Here is a 22,766-nt window from a genome sequence, read left to right on the forward strand (position 1 = left end):
AGCATAATATATCCTTGGGAACACTGTAGGATGCTATCTATTTTGCTAGAGGAAAGAATTTTCCAGAGAATAAAGCCAACACATTGAAGAGCAAATCTGAGACATGGAGAGAGGAGACTGGACAGGATGGGGAGAGGAAAAAGAGTGAAAAAAGAGAGAAAGTTAGAGAGAGTGAGGAAGAAAGAGAACAGGCCAGAAAGGCCAGGGTTTCTATGAACATTCGACAGACAAACCTTCCATCTCTACTTGAAATCTGCACACTTCTGGACTCTTCAGTTACATGTCCAAAGATACTCTTAGTTTTCCTCAGCTAGATGAGGTTGTCATTCTGTCACCGTGAAAAAGAACCATCTTATTAGTTAATTATACCTCCATAAAGCTGGGGGGGGGAATATGATTTACAATTTTTTAATGAAGAAATAAAGGAATGGCATTAATGATAAAAAAATTTAATGTCTTGAAGAGCCTGCTCACGTTACATATCTAAACAGATAAAGAAAGTAACTAAGCTCTATTAGAACACTTGCTTGCCTTGACATTTGAACATGCCTTTGGCCATCCGGTAGATCAGATTGTCAAATCTAAACTGGAACTCAATTACAGTCTTTCCATCTAGTTCTCTACAGAGAACTCCAAAAAAGTAATGCTGACTTTGATGCAATTTCTCTGCAGTGTGTTCCCATACTGATTCTTGTTCGTGCAAGGGAAACAAAAATCACCTGATATACTTTATTCATATTTAAACATTAATAAACTTACATTTTACTCCTTCTAGTAATACAGTTATATTTCATAGCAGTTAATATACATGCTTAATCTAAAGAAATGAGTGTCTAATGGTGAAATTACAAGGACTGTAGTATGTGGATGAAAAAGGTATTTTGTGTCAAGGAAATTATTCTCTTATTTACATGAGGAGCTGTAAAATTGACATTTTAGATATCAGAAGATTGTGCATCGCTTTATATTGTTCAGAATCCAGATATGCGGTCATGCAGGGGATCAACTCATTGTTTCTTAGAGTAGAATAAGGCATGTAATTTTACAAAAATAATTTACAATTACTTCTACCAAGTCCCTTCAAAATCTAAACACATTAATGTCCCAATTCCCCTTGACTTACCGCCTTCAGGGACTTTTACCAGCAGGCTATTCTTTACTTATAGGCACATAAAGAGATCAGAAAAAATGGACGTTCAAGCCTTAAATCTGAACTGTTCTTAATTAAAATAAAATCATGTTTTATCATTTCTGTTCATTCAAGTCACAAGGTATGCCAACAGGACACTAAACAAATGGCTTATTTACACAATTAAATAATCAAAGCATCTATTAAAAATAAAAAGATCATTGACAAGTCTGAACTTCTGGAGAAGGTGAAGGTAATCCAGATATGTTTGGGATACTTTTCCATCATGTACCTTTGCGTGAAGACTCCTGTTCAAACTCTCCTCCCTATTCTTGATCTCTGTGTTTTTTTTTCCTTCATCCCTCTCCATTTTCCATTCTTTTTAAATTTTCCTTTCTTTTCCCTTCTTTTCATCATTCCATCCTCCCACCTCCTCCTTCAATCAATTATTTGGTTTGTATTTACTGAGAAGCTAATTGGTTCCTGGTACTGGGCTAACCAATGGGGATTGTTTAGGCATAGTGCCGCTATAGTAGTTTTGTATTACTCAGTAATTCAGTGGCTGAACCCAACATCCATTTATTAGCTCCCAACTCTATATGTCCAGCATGGCATGGTAGGAATCTCTGCTCAGGGTCTCACATGAGCAAAATCAAGCTGTCAGCCAGGCTGGGATCTCAAGTGTTGGTTCTGAAGACAAATCCATTTTCAAGTCCATTTATGTTCTTGGCAGAATTCCGTTCCTTGCAGTTATAGGACTGAGGTTCTGGTTGTTTGCTGTCTGTCATCCAGTGCCTCTCTTAGCTCTTATAGCCATCCACATGGCTCCTGCATCTTCAAGCCAGCAACAGTGTGTCAAATAGCCATCATGTTTTGTATTTCTCTGCTTCCTCTTCAGCCACCAGGCAGAGGAAACTCTCTACTTTTAAGGGTTTATGTGATTACATTGGGCCTCCTCAGCTAATCCAGATTAATTTTCCTGTATAACAAAACATAATCTCAGGAGTGATAGCTCATCATATTCACAGATCTCAGGGACTTGGGCAGGATGTTTGTGGGGGTCTGTGTAGAAATTCTTCCTAGTACACCTGCCATCAAGGTGTTCTTAATCTAGTGGGGATAGGCAAACAACAGCATTACAAAAAGATAACTGTACAAAAGAGAATGAGGTAAACAAAATGTGCTATGTACATATAGTGGACTATTACTCAGTCGTAAAAAGAAAAGAAAACTCTGACACATGCTACAACATAGATGTACCTTGAAGACATTATATAAGTGAAATAAGCCAGACACAAAAGGACATGTATTGTAGGATTCCACTTCTATGTGGAATTCTAGGCAAATTCATAGAGACAGAAAGTAGAGTAAAGGTTACCAGGGGCTGGAGGAAGGGTAAAGGGGGAGATATTGTTTAATTATTGTTTAATGGGCCAGAGTTTCTGTTTGGGATGATGTAAGCATTCTGGAAATACATAGTGGTGATGGTTGAACAACATTGTTAATGTACTTACAGCACTGAACTGTACACTTAAAAATGGTTTAAATGGTAAGTTTCACATTATGTTTATTTTGCCACAGTAAATTAAAATGTTGAAAAAATAGAGTGGGGCATAGGGAAAGAACAGCATATCCGCCTCCTGAAAGATCAAAGTGTCAGATTGGGCAGGAGATAAGAACAGACGAGTGTGGGAGAGGAGAAGGGTGTGTACTGTGCAGAGGTGTGGTGTCATAATTTCAGTTCTCTTTTTGGTCATCTCTAGCCTAGAATAACTTGTTAATTTTGTCCAGATATGGCCTTTCTGTCTCACACAGGCCGCTTTGAAAGCCTTATTTAGTAATCACTGGTTGTCCCAGAACCTCAATTGGTGGTGGTAGAGGTGTGAATTATGCAGCTGCTACCTATTAAATGTCAAGTTGGTGACCCCACGTTTATCTCATTTCTAGGAAATAAAAGAAAAGAAAAAGAAAACATAGATACAGAACATTACTCTATGCTGGGTTCTGCTTCCTCGCTTAGCACTGATGCCTCACAATAACTCTGCCAGTTTGAGAACCAATATCTCCAGTTTTACCAGTAAAATAATTCAGGTTGTAAGAGCCGATAATTTCCCCCATGTCCGGTAGCTGGGAAGGTGAAGCACCTTCCCACATAGGAGTCTTATAACATACTGTTCCCTCTACCTTGAGTATCTGTGTTCTTTCTCAACGCTGTCACCACCTCCACCCCCACACGCATCTGCTTAACTATCTTCATCTAATGCCTACCCATTATTAAGCAGGGCTACCATGTTCAGCTTTATAGTTTGTGCTCTGCAAAGCACCCAGGAGCACCATTCACGTAGGTTACAGTGTAAAAGATGCCCCCTAGGGTTGTACAGTGCCCGACCTGCCCAAACACACAAAAACCTCTCTTAAGGTTTTGGATTAAGTATTACTACACTAAATATGTCAATCACCATGCTTTCCATGCCTATATTATCTGGTAAGGGGCACTCTACAGAGCCTCATTTTGTACTAGATGACTGTACTGGAGTGAATCGTGTCCCCCCAAAACTCACCTATAACCTCAGAATGTGAGCTTATTTGAGAATAGGGTCTTTGCAGGTGGACTTCGTTAAGACAAGGTCACACTGGATTAAGGTAGGCCCCAAAATTCAATGACTGATGTCTTTATAGGAGAAAGGAGAGAGAGATTCAGACACAGAGACAGAGTAGAAATAGGAGGAAAGCAAGCCATGTGACAACGGGTGCAGAGACTGGGGCGATGCCGCTGCAGGCCAAGGAACAGCAAGGATTGCTGGCCACCACTAGAAAGTAGGAAGTGGCAAGAAAGCATCCTTCCCTGTAGCATTTGGAAGCAGAATGGCCCTGCAGACACCTTCATTTTAGACTTCTCTACGCCACAACTGTGAGTGAATACATTTCTGTTGTTTTAAACTATCCAGTTTATGGTACTTTATCACAGCACTCTTGGGAAACTAATCGAATCATCTTTCCTATAACTTCTTAGGCTGGTGATAATGCTAAGTGCCGTGACAAACACCTCAAATTTTCAGTAGCTTATTAAAAGAAGTTTGAGACGCAGTAGTTGTAACCTCCTGTAAATTTCCAGGTATATCAGTGGCTGTCCTTCACATGATGATTCAGTAACCCAGGCTCTTTTGATCTTGTGTCTCCTCTGTTGTCTGTGGAAAGATAAAGACAGAGTTTAGAACAGATACCCACTTTTTAATTGCTTTAAGTGACACAAATTTATGCTGACATTCCTTTGGCAAGAACTGGTTACATGGCTGTACTATATAAATGAGTAGATACTGGTGCTTTCGGATGACAGTTCTACGTCGTGGAAAGGGAACACTAATTTTTCTGGACAGTTTGCCATTTCTGCTGCATTGACCTCCCAACCTTCATTGATGTGTCCAGGCTGAGCAGTGATCTCATACTTGGCCTAAAACAAAACTTGACATGATTAATCAGATTCTCATTCTTAGGAATTTTGTTTTAGAACCTCAGAGAGAATCCAGCTCTTAGAAGAGGAGCTGAGGCTGAAAGGATATACTCAGAGCCATGGGTAGGCAGGTTCGTGGTCGTAAACAATTATGAGGAACCCAAACTATGTGGCAGTAGAAACTATGAATAATCAGGAGTCTTAATGAATATGCAATTCAGCGGGGAGAGGATAACTAACTAGCTGACATCTAGGAGTGGCTCGGTCATGTTCATAGCAGAACACCAAAGTGAAACTCCTCAAAATCCTTCATCTAGGCCCCCTAAAGCAGCTATGGATCAAATGCCAACTCTTGTTAAGACTCAACTTGACTATATTTCCTGTTTCTGGAATCCCCTGACATCCCAGATGCCATGTTTACTTATGTATGCTTACAATATCTCCCCTGTGCCACCCACCTCCTGTGACGTGGTTAATTTGAGTAGTTTCTCGCAATCCAAAGAGTATCACCAAAACAAACAGCCTTATTCCTTATCATCTGCATATTTGAGAGAAAGAAAATAAGTTAACTTCTGGACTATCTAGAAGAAGTATACTACACAATTCTGACTCAGCAGCCCATTCCTTGGTTTGCTGGGCCATCCTGCTCCCATGGAAAAGCTCCATGGTCAGCTAGCGTTCATGCTTCATCATTCAGCGTTCTTCGCTGCAGACAACAGAATTCATTCTACCTATTTTAAGCAGAAAAGTATTTATTGCAGGGTATTAGATAGTGAACCAAACTTGTAAGAGAAAAACTAAGTTTGGATGCAGCCAAAAGAAATGATCAACCAACCATTCAATGAGGCTGGTCTGGCAAAACCCACAGATGCTTAGCACCACTGTTGCTGGGAACTGGAGAGAACACTCTTCACAGCAGTTGTTGCCAAAGAACCCAACTCCTCCATCATCGAGCTTGTCTGAAGATCCGATTCCCCCATATGTGACTGTCTCCTCAGGTTGCTCTCCTTTGCTTTGAAGGTTTTTGTCAGCAGAACCTAGATCACAAACAGAAATCTACTTGCAAGGGAGTGTGGGAAATGTAGTTTTTAGCCTTCCAGTCTTTATAGTGCAGGAGATCAGGTGGAAGGGGGTTTGAAAGGGTATCAAATATGCTAGTGTCTAGTAGTTGTAATATACATCAACTTCTAGAAACTGACCTACCAGAGAACTCTTATTATATACTCAACCACCACGTGTGGTAGAAGTGCTACTCCACATGGGAGTGAGAGCGAGCACTCTCCATGCTTCCTCCATGAAAACAGTGACAGAGTCAAAGAACGGATCTGGTCTTCTGAGCTTAGCGTAGCCCCTGATCTGAAGGACTTTGACAGTAATGTCACTTTACTCACCATCCTTCAGGGTTAGATAGGAAACAGTGACCACCAGCACTGATTGTCAGGTCTCTAGGAGATTACTGTAAAAGTTTCAAAATTACTTGATATTTAATTCCAAACCTCCTTTGAGTGTCAGGAGGCCAATGCATGAAATCAAAGATTATTAAGGTACTCAACTCAAAAAAATTTTGAGAATCACTGATATCCTAAGAATAAGAAAGGAGGGAGGGTAGTCATCAAAAAGAAAGGGAAACTTGTGAAATCTTTAAGAAAGAAAAATATGAATGATAAATGTGAGTTGCTAATTAGGAGTAGTATAGTGAACTCTGATTTTTCAAGCTAAAAGAAAGAATGTTAGATCAGAAAACAAAAACAATAGCAGATCCTTACCTCAGGGCCTTCTTCAAGCACGTTCCTCTCAAAAAGGAAAACGTGTAATGCACCCTGTATGCCACCAACACAGTAATCTTCCTCACACATTTCTTTACGTGTGTCACTCTCCAGTTCAGAAACCTAAGCAGTTTTCTATTGTTTAAAAATATAATAAATTTCTAGTAGTTGGAGCCCTCCACATCCTGGGACAAAACTGGCTTTTCATTTTATACAGATTCTATGTTGTGGTAAAGCTGGTCTGCTGCTTGTCCCCCCAAAGGCATGGCAGTTACCCATCTCTCTATGTGTTTCCATGTTGCCTGTTCTGCAGGAATCATCTCTGACTTTCCACATTACACATTTGCTGCAAGGTCCACACTCCTCCCACCAGCTTCTTCTAAGCTTTCCTGGACCAGCCTCATCAGGAGCAACCGCTTCATGCCTGACAAGTTCGGAAGCTCTATTATGGCACTTACCACACACTCTCTTATGTTACAGTTTTGGGTATCTATGTTTTTTAGCTCTTCTCTCAACCTGTTCCCAAGTTCTTGGGGTCGAGGAACTATATCTGATTCATCTTTATATCCCGCAGACTTCCTTGTCCAGTGATTTACACATAGTGGGGATTTAATACATATTAGCTGTGTACATGCCCATATGTATGAATGAATTAGGAAGCATTCCGATTAAAGAGTTATGGTACCTATAATTTGAAGGTAGGTGGTCAAATTGACCATACTCAACTGTAGTTTATATATTTTACATATATATATATATATATTTGTGTATATATATATATATATATATATATATATATATATATATATACCGAGGATGCAAGAAAAATGTATACAAGTGGACACTTTGGTCAATGTTGTTCAAGCAGTAGTTTGCCGTAATGAGAAGTGTCTGGATGCCGATGGTAACCACTTTGAGCACCTCTTGTAATTATAGAAGTCAAACGTGACTTGTATTCATGTTTTGTTGTCGGTGTATATTGAGTCAGTGTATATATTACAATTTTAACAGTTTTTTCCTTTCTTAAAATGTGTATACATTTTTCATACAGAGGGTGCCAAAAAATGTATACACATTTTAAGAAAGGAAAAAAACTGTATTAAAATTGTAACACCCGATATTTACTGATAACTAAAGATGAATACAAGTCACGTTTGACTTCTGCAATTACAAGGTGTACTCAAAGTGGTTCCCATCAGTGTAATTTTAATACAGTTTTTTCCTTTCTTAAAATGTGTATACATTCTTTTGGCACCCATTGTTTTTGGCACCCTCTATATGTGTATATATAGTGTACACACACACACAATGCGATTTGTACAGTGACATTTCTCCATTTGTAAAGAATCAATCACCTGTTCCTTATTTTCAGTGTTTTGCCATGCTCTGTGTTCAACAGTGCAAGAGGAGTATGTGTCAGAGGAAGTAATGGCTCTCTAGTTACATGCAACTTACTCAGGATTTTGCACAATAGTTTGCCATTTGTCAATGCTAACATGCTCCTCAGCAAAAAAAAAAAAAAAAGCCACATCAGATGAATTATGGTTTGCTTCTCGCTCTCAGAGTAGCAGCAACCCACGGCCACATCTAGTTAGAGAAGAGTCGTTAACCACCAGTAGAAGAGACTCAGCCTTGACGTGGAAACTCTTCAGCAGCTCTTTAGCAGAAGGCTGAAATATCTGGGTTGCTCAGTGTCACATCTATTTGTGCAATGCTGTGGGACTGCTTGAAGCAAAGTGAAGTTATTGGGCCCTGCAAAGTACAGTAAATTGACTCCTTGAAAAACTCCTTCAATGTCAGGCAACTGGATATGTGTGCAATGAAATTTTTAAAATATATATGTATATACGGTGCTAAATCAAGGTGTATTCTCAACTAGATTGAAGTCTGCTCATGGATCTGCTCTTTTCCCCACAAAATATGTTGAGCTTTGTTTGTTTTACTCTCGTGAGAAGTATCACCTTATGATACCACATATTTCCAAGAGATATGAGAAAGTAATCTCCTCTGTTTCCTCAGAAGCTTTAAAAAGCTAATCCCTGGGGGAAAGGGAAGAATTCTGTGATTTATCAGCTGCCTTGTTTAAACACTTCACAAGTGAATTATTGCAATCTGCATGAGGCACTCAAAATAACAACTCTCTCTAAACACTAACCATCATTCTATCACTAAAGAAGAAGACAGAAATATGACCAGCATAAAACGGCAGTCCTTTTCTTGAAGGCAAGAAGACATTCATAAAATCATTAAAATTCTGCCACAGTCACTCTATTAAAAGTGAAAAACTTGATCAAAAAAGGGACAAAGTTAAATGGAAGCAATTGACTTGTATTACTTTGACAAGAGGGATTGACAAACTTTAATAGGATTGGATGGTTGAGATTTCTTACAGTCAGGAGGTCTCTTTGAACAGGGAAGAGAAAATTTTCTATTGTCATTCATAGATACTTTTTATCACTGCCTTTATACTTTATGCCCAAGATGAACGTAAAGGACAATTTAATATAGTCCTTAGTTGAACAATACTTGTTGTCTATTGTTATATTTCAAGTAGAGGGAGTAAAATTTGCTCCTACCTAACTGGAAGAAATAAGCTCAAAATAAAAAATGGGAAAATCCAGCCAGCTTCAGTGCTACCAGAGGAAAGAAAAAAACCCCATAAAAACAGTAAAATGTACTCATAAGTTGTCTTGGAAATATCACCTTGTACTCAATGGAGAAAGAAATGTGAAGACTAAGAGAAATATTTCCCCACTGATTCCTAGGAAAAGAGAAAATAGTAGATTTAAACAACAGACAATAATGAGTTTTGCAGTAATAACGGTCTTTAGATACTTCTAAAGACAGCTTTGCTTGTTGAATACTATATATGTATCAAGCACTACCCTAGAGACTTTCTGTAAATTATCACTATTAATAACCACCAACTGATAATCAGTGTTACTATATTGCTATTTTCATTTTACAAAAAAGGAAACTGTTGCTCAGTGAAGATCAGAAATGTATCCAAGAGCATCACAGCTGGTAATTGGTGGTGCTCGCTTCAAATTCATCTCTGTGGCACTAAAACCTGTGCTCTCTCCATCATGTTACAGTAATTCCCAACACACTGGCCCCAGCATCAGAGAAACAATCTAGCGTGAGTCTTAGCTGTGCTCCACAGAGCTAGATGGCATGTGAAGGAAATTTCTAGTCATAGTCTCCAGTTTTGTATGGGGTTCAGAGTTAAAGGACCACTTTGATATGAGCAAACTGAAAAGCCATATTTGGGTAATTGACTTATACACAGATTAAATGAATAAATAAGCAGGTGTCGCCAATAGAAGACTTCCTGTCATTACATCTCTCCCATGGAAATACGAACTTTTTCTTTTCAGGCTGTCCTTTATTTCTCTGTGTTAGCATTTATCGGTTGGTTCTCAAGATATCAGAGATTCTCGTATTGCTGGTGTCCAGCCATTTGGGAAATAAACTATCTGTGCTCAACTTACAAAGGTGAGGTCTCATTTTCCTGTTCTTCTTGTAGCTTTACACACCTCTCCGTCTTTTGCAGTGTACTTCTTTTTCTTTTCCTCTTGTCCACTGGTCACTCTACCAACCCTGAAACTTGAGTATCCTTGAGAATTTCTCACGGTGCTCTGGACTTATTTTATCATCCAAGCCATAGTGGTTTTCTTCTAAAATGTAGAGGCTCTGCATTTGAAGTCTTTCTGTCTTCCTGGACTAATCATTTTTTTTTTTAAATCATGTACTCCTTTTCTGACCGACTTGACTGTTGTTAACGGATGAATACGTTTTTGGCCACATCCTGTCCCCCTTAACCCTTACTCATATCACAATCCATTTTGGTCCCCTGGTCTTGAAGATTCTTATTGCATACCTCCCTCCACCAACTTGGCTTTCTCTCTTATATAGGCCACCTGGCAAGCAATCCCATTATCTGGTTGCCCATATGTACTCCTACTTTTGCCACAAAAAGCACCCTTATCACTGCATGTAACGTGGACAGAACAATATTTGCCACATTAATATCACTGTGAAGACGTACCCAAGCAAGCCGCTGAAAAATCCACAAACTTTTCGTCTTAATCACAGACTTTGGTGTTGCCCAGAGCCTTTGCTGGAAAAATCCCTGATGTTGAATCTGATCATATATCAGGATGCCACTGGCCACCACTTTGGCTTCCTGGCTGGACAGCATTCTTTGTACCTGTCAGCTGAAGCATCGTCTTCTAACTGCCTCTAACCAGGTAGGCATGGTTCAGTAATGGGCCCCTGGTAAGCATCAACATCTAAATGATATTCCTCTCTCTCTTGCCATTCTTTCCTCCTCTCTCCTTTTCTTACTTTATACACAATCTGTATGATCCATGAAATACCTAACATTTACTCTGTGGTGTTACATGTCTTTTTTTATGTGTAAGTTTTATATCTCAGCTAGAGTGTAGACTGCTTTAGAGCAGGAATCTTGTCCTATAATCTTGAAGTCCCCAATAATACCTAGCATGATAAGCAACAGACACTCAAAAACTGTTCTTTCATTTTAATTTGCTCTGCGGGTGGATCTGAACTATTTACAGCATCATTAGGCACTTCAGTCAGGATCTTCCCCATTACCTGGCCCTCCCTATGTGAAATGTGTCATCTGGGATAGAGGAAGCGACCACTGAAACAAAATAAACAACAGTTCGTCTATGGCCATCGTTCACCTCGAACTGAACAGTGAAAATAGAAATATTTACTTCTATACCTCAACTATCTAATCGGTAACACAGGGATAATAATAAGCATTCCTATTTCATAGGTTTGCCTAAGGATCAAATGAGTTAATATATGGAAAGCCTTTCCAATAGTGCCTGGCAGAGTCAATGCCATATAAATATTTGCTATTTGCTTATTCATACCTTGATGGTTTCCATAAAGTGTCCTTCAGATCTTTTCATTTTTCTCACGTATGAGAGAATTGGGTGCTGTCTTATCTGAAATGTTGACCCACGCTACATTTTGTTAACCTAGGACCGAACATCAAAACCTGACCTCATGGGAAATAGTGTTATCTACCATTCCATCTGTGTTTTACAACTGCGATACAAATTTCCTTCCTGGTTGCTTTGATAACGGAGAAGAACATGTTCTTCTCAGGTTGGTCTGTACTTTCCAATATATAATTTAGTGGTACTAATGAAGGGAGTCCTAAATTGTTTTTAATATATTACAATAAAATAATGAACTATACCGAGTATTTCAAGTAGAAGATTACTTTTCAGACTGTCAAGTAGAAACACATGCTTTTGATCATTACGTGGTGCATGAACATTGTGATCTTTCACACCAATTCACAATCAAAGATGACAAAGGCAAGGAAACATTAAACGTTTTAGGTTCTGCAACTGTTCAACATGCTTTAGAACATTCTGCACCAAGGTTGACTAATCAGCCCTCTCTCACATGTCCCCATTATGTAAAATAGTCGTATGTCAGTGAAATGTGAAAATGGGCCCTCTTCACTTTACGTTGGCCTGAGGAAAGAAAAATGTTAAATCTTGACCTTTGGGCCTTTTGTTAATGACAACAGCGTGATCAACAGTTCATTAATCCTATTTATCAGATGGTAAAATACCCAAAATTGCCATCGGCAAGTGGCAAACTAAAGGGGCTTTTAAAAAACAATGTTCTTTCATCTAACCTGGGGGTTCAGACTTTTTCTGTAAAGGATCAGATGGTAAATTTCTTACGCCTCACAGGCCGTAAAGTCTCTGTCACACTATTTTAACTCTGCAACTTGAAAGTGGCTGTAGATAATATGTAAACAAATGGGCCTGGCTGGGTTCCAATAAAACTTTATTTATACATAGTTCAACATAGATGACAGTTGAAGACATGGTGCTAAATTAAATAAGCCAGACACCAAAGGACAAATATTGTAGGATTCCACTTATATGAGGTATCTGGAACAGGCAAATTCATAGAAAGTAGAATAAAGGTTACTGGGGCTTCAGGGAGAGAGGAATGGGGAGTTAGTGTTTAATGGGTATATAATTTCAGCTTGGGTTGACGAAAACATTCTGGAAATGGTTAGTGGTAATGGTTGTACAACATTGTGAGTGCATTTAATGCCACTGAACTGTACAGTTAAAAATGGCTAAAATGGGAAAGTTTATGTTATGTATATTTTACCTCAATTTTTAAAAAAACTTTATTTACAGAAATGGGCTGTTGGCCTTCAGGCCACAGTTTTCCAACCCCTGACCTCAACTTTCCTTTGGTCTGCTGAAAGGGCTCACCCTTTCTCTGCCTCATACATCTTTGCTATTGTTGCTGCTGTAGCTGCTGCCTGCTCTTTGTTTCATTCCTTGATAAAGCTGTGTACCCCAAATGTTGCCTTGTGTGCAAAGGAGGAAAAAAACCATTTGCATTCTTTGGGGGCTACAGTTCTTTCTAGAAGTAGTCCATCCTGACGCCCACAGCTTTAGCATATGTAGATCTAGAAATGTTAAATATGACTATGCATACAAAAATGACCATAGGGACCCCAAAACACCTAGGGTTAGACTTGAGCTAGGGTTTCCACCCTTTCTGGTAGGATCTACAAAACCTCCACTTTTATTTCCCTAGTATCTTAGTGGATAATAGCATGGATTAGGGTAGTAGTGTTAGGCTATGGCTGTCGATAAAGCTTTTCTCCTCGTGAAGGTCTACTGGCTCTTGCACATGTTGAAACTCTTCTTATCTTGACTCATCTCTCTGCTCTAACCAGTAGGTCAGTTGACATTGAGTTAATCACCTTCAGAAGACAGCGATGAGTGCTTGACCTCTGAGGACAAACCAGATTCCTCAAAATAGAAACCCAGGAAAATAGAAATGTTTCGATTTTGAAAGAGAACCTATTGAAAAATGAATATTTGAAAATATGCATATTATTATTTGAAGATACCATGAAGTGGACCAACTCAGTCTGACTAGAGCTCTTAAAGGTTAGAATCCCCAATTCACTTCAGAGTCTTGTCCACCAAGTGATGACCCCAAAGTTGACCAGGGTGACCTACATTTGACAGATGAGAATAATAAATTCTCTATCTTTAACTAATGAAGTAAAAATTTTTACTGATCAGAGAGAACACAAAGCTTTTGATTTCCAAAGAGTTTTTCCTTAAGGAAAAAAATCTATTACTTTTGTTATATTACTAATGAATGGACATTTTTAAAGCACCCTATTACCTGCTTAAAAGACTCTAAAATCGTATGATTTGCACACTTCAGTAATTCTTAGTGTTTTTATGTTTTGCTTAATTTCTATAATGAGCTTTTGCATGTCATTGTAGAAAAGACATTGATTTTAAGACGTTTCATAAGTGCAGAGATCAGATAGCTTCAACAATGTCATTTGATACCAAAATAGATTGTTGTAAATTTTTAATGCTGTTTCCACTTTTTTCCTTCCAACACTTGGCCCTGCTACCAATAAAACACTAATTGATTGAAAACAACTGATAAGAATTAATATTATTTTCAAATCAAAAAGTAGAATATGTTTGTATTCAAAACTACATTCTCTTTAAAGACTTTTAATCTGCCTATATTAAAAATTGTGTTCAAATATTGAATAAGTTAAAACTGCAGAAGCATCACTTTGATAATCTACGTTAGCTGTAAACCTATTGTTGTCTGCCGTTGTGCAGATCCTCAGATATAAGGGGGAAGATGGAGAGCAATGATGTCTGAAAATTTATAGCCACCAGAATGATTAGGTTACAACATTCATTTCTAAGCACATGAAGTATTTACAGATCGCTTGAAAAATCACTGTACTTTCTGGGATGTTACCTGTTGACCTTTGAAAGTGGAAGCAAGTGAATTTTGCCATCAGTATCCTTCTTTCATTTTGAAGTTTAATATAGTGTCATTGGTTCTCCAATATCCACAGTGCCAATTTCCCACTGATGTCTTATATCTTGGGTTTCTTTTCCCCTGTTGGAAAAGTATAGTGATGAAATAGCTGAGGTAACTTTGAGCACAGAAAGCCCATGTAATTACATGGTGTTTCCAGCACAATCCACAATGCTCTGACGATGGATATCAGTACAATAATAAGTAAGAACAAAAAGCTTGTCAGAGAACTTCATGAGTGCAGCCCCAGGTGAAGTAGAGAAGAGTTTCTAAGCAAAAGTGGTGGTTGTGAATACTTGGAAATCAGAATGTATATGTGGAGAAAAAGTTGGCTTCTCCTGATTATTTCTAGGAGGTCTCTTTGTGAGGCTCATTTCTCTTATAACAAGGCAGAATGTCCCACATATAAAGCAAAATGCTTCTTTTCTGAGAAGAACCATTCATGGAAAGGGTTGTTCCCAATCACAAGAGGACATGGATAATTCTTAGGATTACATAAAGAATTTCTTTTTAAAAACTGACTTATAATTCAGCAATTTGACAAAATTTGACTAGCTGCACTAATTGGACTCAAACAAATACAGCCTCCAATTTTCCTTTTGAAACTTGAGGACCACCCTGCTAGTACTTTCCCTTCATAACTATTACTCTCCAGGGCCCTGAATGCTTGCTGAGCTTTCCAAAGTACCTGTTTTGTCCCTTTTAGTTATTTGTCTCTGACTATGCATGAAAGCAGTTAAGAACAAATACTTTTATATAAATCCAGGTCTTATTGCCCTGCCTAACCTTTTTTTCTTTGGTTTTGAATTTCTTACCATGAGGGAACCTGTACTTCTTTGTGTAGCTATTACAGCACACTCCCAACTCTGCAGGCAACCGCAGCGAACAGCTCTAACTAGTTATACAATGTGGAATTGAGAGAACAAAGAATTCGTCCATGTCTCAGACATTCCTTAACCTCAGATGCACCTCAGATCACAGATTCAGCCAAAAATCACTACTGAAACGAAGCTATATGATTCTAAGCACAAATATAGCTATTACTTTGAGTATCAGATGCTGCCCTATATACTTTAGGTAATAGATACTTCATTTCCCCAATGGGCAAATTAGGTAATTATTATCATCTCCACCTCACAGGTATGGAAATTGAGGCTAGGGGATGTTAGGACATTTGTCCAACATCTTCCCAGCTAGTAAACATTGGGATCAGGATTTAACCTCCTTTCTTAACACCAAATTCCGTGTTCCCTCCATCACATGACATCAAATGTCACCCAAGTCTCCTGGTTCTTTCTTCTTGATGTGCAGAATCTGAAAACATGGTCATGGGAAAAGTTAAAAATTTTAAAGCAACTCACAAAAAAGAAAAACCCACATATACAGTATGGTTTTTTAATATGGCAAATTAGTAGGTCACTAATTTACTTTAATTAACATATAGTTAAAAAACTGAGAGCTAATATACCAAAATATTAGCCGTGGTTATCTTTTGGCAGATTACTGGTAATATTTGTTTCTTATACTTTGTCATACAAATTTTCTATAATAAACATAATACTTTTAAATTTAATATTTATTTAAGATGCAAGAAATGTCACTAATGCAAAATGGTATAATAGAATGGGTTTTCTCCAGTGACTTAGACATTTTGTCATGTTGTCAAGTTCAATTGACAATTATCTTTGGGCTTAGCATGTCAGTGAATATTTTAATGTCCAAAGGAGGGCTTTTATATGCAAAATGAACCACTTAAAGCTGTCTAAATATGCAATTTGTAACTGGAGATAATTATAAGACTGAATTTTTATTAACGTCTAAATTCGACTTACAATTCTTGCTAGTCGATTTATGAATTAAGTAAGTTTTACTAAAATTAAGTATAATCACTTTTACTTATTATTTGATTAATTTTTAACTAATACATTTAAAAAGGTAGGTGTTCTCATATTATTAAAACGCATTCAAAAAAATGTATTTCACTAAATTCCCTTAAATGTTTTAAATTACATAATGCAAACTTAATTTTTTTCCTTAGATACATAACATTCATAATAAGGCCAGCTTATAAACTAAAGCAGTCTTTATATGTTCTTAAGCATTGTTAAAACACAAAACAAATTCAATTTACAACTTGAGCAAGCATTCAAATACTGTTTATAAGTATAATTAATCACATTCTCTAATGCATACCAAATTTAAGTCACAAGTATCAATCAGACATTTCTAATAAAAGAACAAGGCAAACATGGCAGACATTCTCTAACATGGTATCTCTAGGACATTTCAAAACTACATATAAGAAACAAATTATTATTGCAACTTAAAATATATTCCACATAAACTGACTACTGCAGTTTTAATACTTTCTATAGATTTACTCATGATCTCTGTACTTATTTCTACAACTTTCTGGATCTACGAAGTCATTTATCCAACTAAAGAGTGAAAACTGCTATCTCCAGCAGTGCCAGGTTCCTTGGGTAGAAATTCAAAACTAAGTACAGCTACAGATCTGGAATTTGGTCTGAATTTGGCGACTAGAACAAGGGATCAGCTCTGTGCTTCACGTTCTAACCCATTGCTGCTTGCCATATCAACAGGGGAACTCAAAAGCATGCTTTTACCTGCCATGTAGTTTTACACTCTCTAAAACATATTCACTGGGTATATTTCAAATTTCACCTTTATGTACATTTTTTCAACTTTTTATTGACTGGTTTAGATAGATGGAATTTATCGACCACCCATATGGAATCTACCAATTTTCCTCAGAGTTAATTTAATTTTGTACCCTCTTCATGGTTATAGAACTCTTTTTATATGTTACTCATTACCTCCTTGGCAACTATTTGATAGTTATTCTATTAACAGTATAATAGGATACTTATAGATTATGTAGATAGATCCAAAATGTTTATACATTGCTTTAGATCTGTACTCTAGAACAGGAAAATACGATTTCCATGTTAATTTATCAAAATTATATTTAGGTCACTGTTTAGGGGCAGCTAGTTCATCTGGACACCGACCCATAAAGCTAGCCATAGCCCACCCAAGTTAATCATCTAATAACAATCTTTTCTACATAAGCATGAAATATTACTCATAACAATGTAGGATTTTGTAAATCCACCACAGGATACCTAATTAACCTCTTTTTTATCGTTCTTTTCAGAAAGTCTAAGCTGTCTCAGTTAGATGCTTAATAGAAATTATAATCATCCACCAAATTAGCATAACAATATTTAATTTACTATTGCCTATTATGATAATTGAGGTTGTTTCGATTTTTAATATTATAAATAAAATCATGTATTTGATCATGAACAGAGGCTTATTGTCCTGTTGTATTATTTCTTTAGAAAAAATTCCCACTAGTAATATAACTCAATAAGCAGATGGACTTAGTTTTGAATATTGATAGGTATTGCCTTTAATACTTCCCAAAAACCTTGTTTGATTACAAGTGTGTCAGTATTGTTCTTTACTATGGGAAAATTCATAGACATTAAAGGGTACTAAAGTGTCGCTTTGATTACTAGGGACGATAGATTTTTTATAATATTTGTTTGCTTTTTGTGGCTGTCATATAAGTGGGTAGGAAAATTTCATATAGAATTTTTAACAAAATGCTCGTTTTAGCGTCGACTAGCATTATATTATAAAACCTGTGGAAGCTGTAGATACAGGGAAATCCACACCCATTCGTGGGCTCTTCTTCACCTTCTAATACCATTATATTGGGGGTTAAGATTTCCACATATAAATCTTAGGGGGACACAAATGTTCAGTCCATAACATGTGTAGTGGAAAAAAGATAAGAATTATGGCAGACTCCTTGTCATCCTGTGAGCTTCTATGCAAGCCAAGGAGCAGTGGAGTGACACCTTTAAAATATTGAAAGAAAAAAAAAAAAGAAACCTGTCAACCTAGTTCCCATACCCAGAAAAAAAAAAAATCTTTCAAAAATGAAGGATAAATAAATCTGTTTAAGAGCATTTATGACCAGCAGACCTGCATTACAGAAATGTTAAAGAAAGTTCTTCTGGCCGAAAAAATATAAGGCCAGGCAGAAATTTGGATCTACATAAAGAAATGAAAATTGCCTGAAGCAATTTAAATGAAGGTAAACATAAGTCATATTTCGCTATTTTTTGTTATTTTTAAAACACTCTACAAGATCATTGTAAAGCAAAAAATAGTAGCAGCAATGTTTTTGGAGTCTATGGCATACATAAAAGTAAAATGTCTGACAATATCACAAAAGATGGGAGGAAGAAATGGGAGTTTACTGTTGCAAAGTCCTTATACCACACACACGCAGTATAATATTATTTGAAGGTAAACGGTGACTAACTAAAGATGTACATTATAAGCTCTAGGAAAAATTCTAAAAAAAATAATTTCAGAAGCTATATATAATAAGCCAATAGTGGAGATAAAAATAGAACATAAAAGGTATTCTACTAATCTAAACACAAGCAAAAAAAAAAAAAAAAAAACAAGGAAAAAAGAAACAAAAAACACATGAAACAAATAGAGAACAATTAGCAAGATGGTAGATTTTAATTTAACATATCAATACTTTATATGTAAATGACCTAAATACACAGAGGACAGAGAATAGCAGGAAAAAGCCAGTAAAGCCTAATGCCCACTCTGTGATTGTTTTTGTTTGTTTCAATAATTTTATACATTTTAAGGGTTTTGTTCAAGTGGTATGTTTCTGCAATGTACTCTCAAATGTTCAGCAATTTATATATATATATATATATATATATATATATACACACACACACACACACTTATTATTATCATTATTATTTTAATTAGAAAGAGAGAGGCAATTGCAGTAAAATGTTAACAATTGGTAATTCTAGCTGAAGGACAAGTGGATATTCATCACACACTACTTGAAACTTTTACCTACATTTGAAAATTTTCAAATTATGAAGTTAGGGGGAAAAAGTTCATGAGCCCAAAACAATTGATACCTGTAACGATCAAGGCTAGTCAAGGCTCTACGATGTTTGGTTCTTTGATTTAATCATATTTCCATTAAGAGCAAATCATACGTTAGAACAGGTGATTTTGGTGTGTTTTAGGATATTCTGGACTAAGATGTGTAATAGAATAGAGCAGGAGCCTCTTTTACTGCAGCCTGAGAACTTTTTAAGAGTGGGTCCAAATTTTAACAGAAAATTCCGACTGAGCTCTTGTCAACACAAATTTACAGATGATGTTTACCAATTTTTGAGAAAACACAAAATATCAAGTAGAATGCACACAGACCAAACATGAGCAAGTCCAAAATAAACACAACTTTCTTATTATATAAATAAAAATCAGCCAAATGTGCATTCAAATAAATATGTTTACAAATAAAATACCCTTGGAAAGGTTAAAAAGGGCTAATAATTAGTGTTACCTGTAGAGAAAGAAATTGGGAAGCTGTAACACACTGTTGTCTCCTTGAGATCCTTGAAACTTTTGCATCATGTGAATTTTAGAAATTAAAAATACTACTAATAATTTAAAACAAATGAAAAGAATAGTGATCACCACTGGGGCAGAGACCCACAAAATCAAAGCAAAGTGTAGGTAGCTTTTATAAGGATTGAAAACTTATGTAAATTGGGGAGGGGGTAAGCTCTTTAAGGAAAGGAATACAAATTTAGATACGAATGTGAATATTTATTTAGAATGAAAAATTATAAAACATTACAAATTTCGTAATGATAAAAAGTAACACAACTATTTCTAACCTATAAATATAATATGTTAATTAAGTCCTAGTCTTAGTCCATTCAGGCTGCTGTATAACAAAATACCACACACTGGGTAGCTTATAAACAACAAAAATTTATTTCTCACAGTTATAGAGGCTGGGAAGTTCACGATCATGCTCATGATGCCAGCATGGCCAAGTTTTGGTGACAGCCCTCTTCTGGTTCACAACTGGCAGCTTCTAGCCCTGTCCTTTCATGGTAGAACAGGCTAGGTGGCTCTGTGGGCTCTCTTTTATAAGAATACTAAGCCATTCATGAGGACTCTACCCTATAAGCTAATCACTTCCCAAAGACCCTACCTCTAATACCGTCACATTGGGCATTAGGATTGAAGCAGAGAATTTGGGGGGGTCACAAATATTCAGACTGCAGGTGCCTGACACATCTTCTAACTTACCTTATTAAAGATTTTTTTTTGCCTGTATATTATTTAATAACCTCTTGGTAGAATAATGATTTCAATCTATTAATTTTATAGAAAAAATAGGAATACAATTTGGTATTCCCCTAACATGCTTCATCAATTTGAAAAATTATTATTGACATGTAGATGCATAAAATATGTGACTTTACTCACAGACATAAATGCTGCTTGTAGTATTGCTACAGACTTGTGACTAACAAAGAAATACTATTTTTGGTGATATATATCAAAAGAGGGAAAAAATTGTACTTATACCCACTGTGATAGCAAGTATATTCCTGATAAGTGAGAACTTCCATGTTGACCAGGTGTTTATGAAAACTAAATCCTTTGCTGACAATTTGCCACAGACTAGCTTTCATTTCCATTAATTTTAAGCTTTGTTTCTTTTCTACCACCCACATGTGTCTTGTGCTAGTGCTACAGAACATTCACTTTAGCCCTGCATTTTTTGTGGCAAGATTCTAAGTGAGTTGACGTACTTGTGTAGGTGTTGCTCTTACTTGGAGATAGCTAACTGTTATTTAACTATGCACAGAAGTGACAACCTCATAAATACGTAACCCATTACAAACACACCAAACTGGTCCCCAACTCAACTTCCTTTTAGCTGGTTCCTCAAAAATGCCCACAAAGACTCCAAAAATATCCTACACAACGGGAAGTGTGAGGGAAGAGAGTCTAAATGGAAAGAGACAGCCATATTTACCAATTACAATTAAAAATAATGTCTAGAAATGTATACAATTGAATTGTTTTAAACAATTGAATTTCAATAGTTATTTCAATGATAATTCATCCCCAAAGATAATTCTACAGTGAGTGTAGAATGGAAGTACGAGTTCAAAAAGAATAAACACCATGTAAAATTTCTGACTATTGAAAAAAATCTTGTTTGTGTATTTTAAATGGATAATGATGATATCAAATTTATATGGTATTTGAATTATCTTTTTTAGTTTTAAATGTGCTATAAAAGTTTCAACTTTAAAATGCCATAAAGTATGCTAAAACTTATATTCTTTTAACTTTTTAAACTTCTCGTGAAATTTTTAGGTATTAACTTTAAAACATTCAAGTGGCATATGATTTTTCAAAATTATTTTAAGACATGGGTATATGAAAAAAATGTCTAAAGGCCAAGGCTCTAGATTCTCTAAGCTTTTTGCCTGTACAAGGCAATTCATTGGTAATCTGTCAACTTGGATGACACTAGTTCCCCATATAAATTCCAAAGGACCATGAGTTAATATTTTATACTCTTTATTAGTGGAATTAAAATATTAGCAGGATAAAATTATCCTGCCTTTAAAAATGTTTCTGAATGCCTTTTATTATGCCAATCAAGCTCCCTTTGGGATATATACCTCCCAAAGTACAAGGTAAGGAAGGATATTTGTTCCTCTTGATGCACAGTTATGATCTGTAACACATCACAATTCCATTTGCTACTGGATGTCCCCAAAGTGCAGAGTCAAGTGTAGCAGTGACTTTAAATAGTTACTCTTAGACTAGGTTTCCTAGCATCTAATTATTCCTCAGCCACCTCAATTGTTGCTTGCATTGAACCTACTTTACTTATCTTAATGATTTTATGGTTTTATTGTAACTATGAGTAAGTGGATTGCTTTCTCTCTTTGACCTTTAACTCACCCACTTGTTAAGTAAAACAATACACAAACTAGCTTGGATAAATTCAGTTCAATTACGCAAATCATCAACCTAAACAAAAAAAGTAGAGTGGGAATATCCAGGTTAGATGATGGTATTATTGACAACTAGATAACAGTCATAAGAGTACCAAATTTACAGTATACTTAAATAGTCAGAAACTTATGTGACTAAAATTATTACGTTTTCCTCTTCTGACTGATAATCCTACTAATTATTTGTGTTTTGTGACCCAAAATTTAGGGATTAGAACTAGGACCCAGGAGAAAATCACAGATATTATCAAAAGGAAAGAGTACGCACCTAAACACATATTATGGATTAAAAAATTAATAATAATAATAGGCTGATATTATAGTTAGCAGCACAACCTTAGTAAATGTAAGAAGGAACTCATCCAGAAAGCAACTACATTTTAAAGCAACAAATGGTATTCAGCTCTAAAATATTTTACAGAGCTACTTAAAATAATTAAATACAAGCAATGTTATATTTATAAAACATTACAGACACTTTTGCAATTTAGGAAATGAACACATTTGTGATAAGCCCTTTGTAAAGTAATATTTCATATAATGAACTGATTCCCTTTATTTAAATTATTCGTTTAAATATGTATTTGTAAGAGAAAAAAAATCAGTGACTT

This window comes from Rhinolophus sinicus, linkage group LG09 (assembly GCF_036562045.2).
Source record: "Rhinolophus sinicus isolate RSC01 linkage group LG09, ASM3656204v1, whole genome shotgun sequence".
NCBI lineage: Eukaryota > Metazoa > Chordata > Mammalia > Chiroptera > Rhinolophidae > Rhinolophus > Rhinolophus sinicus.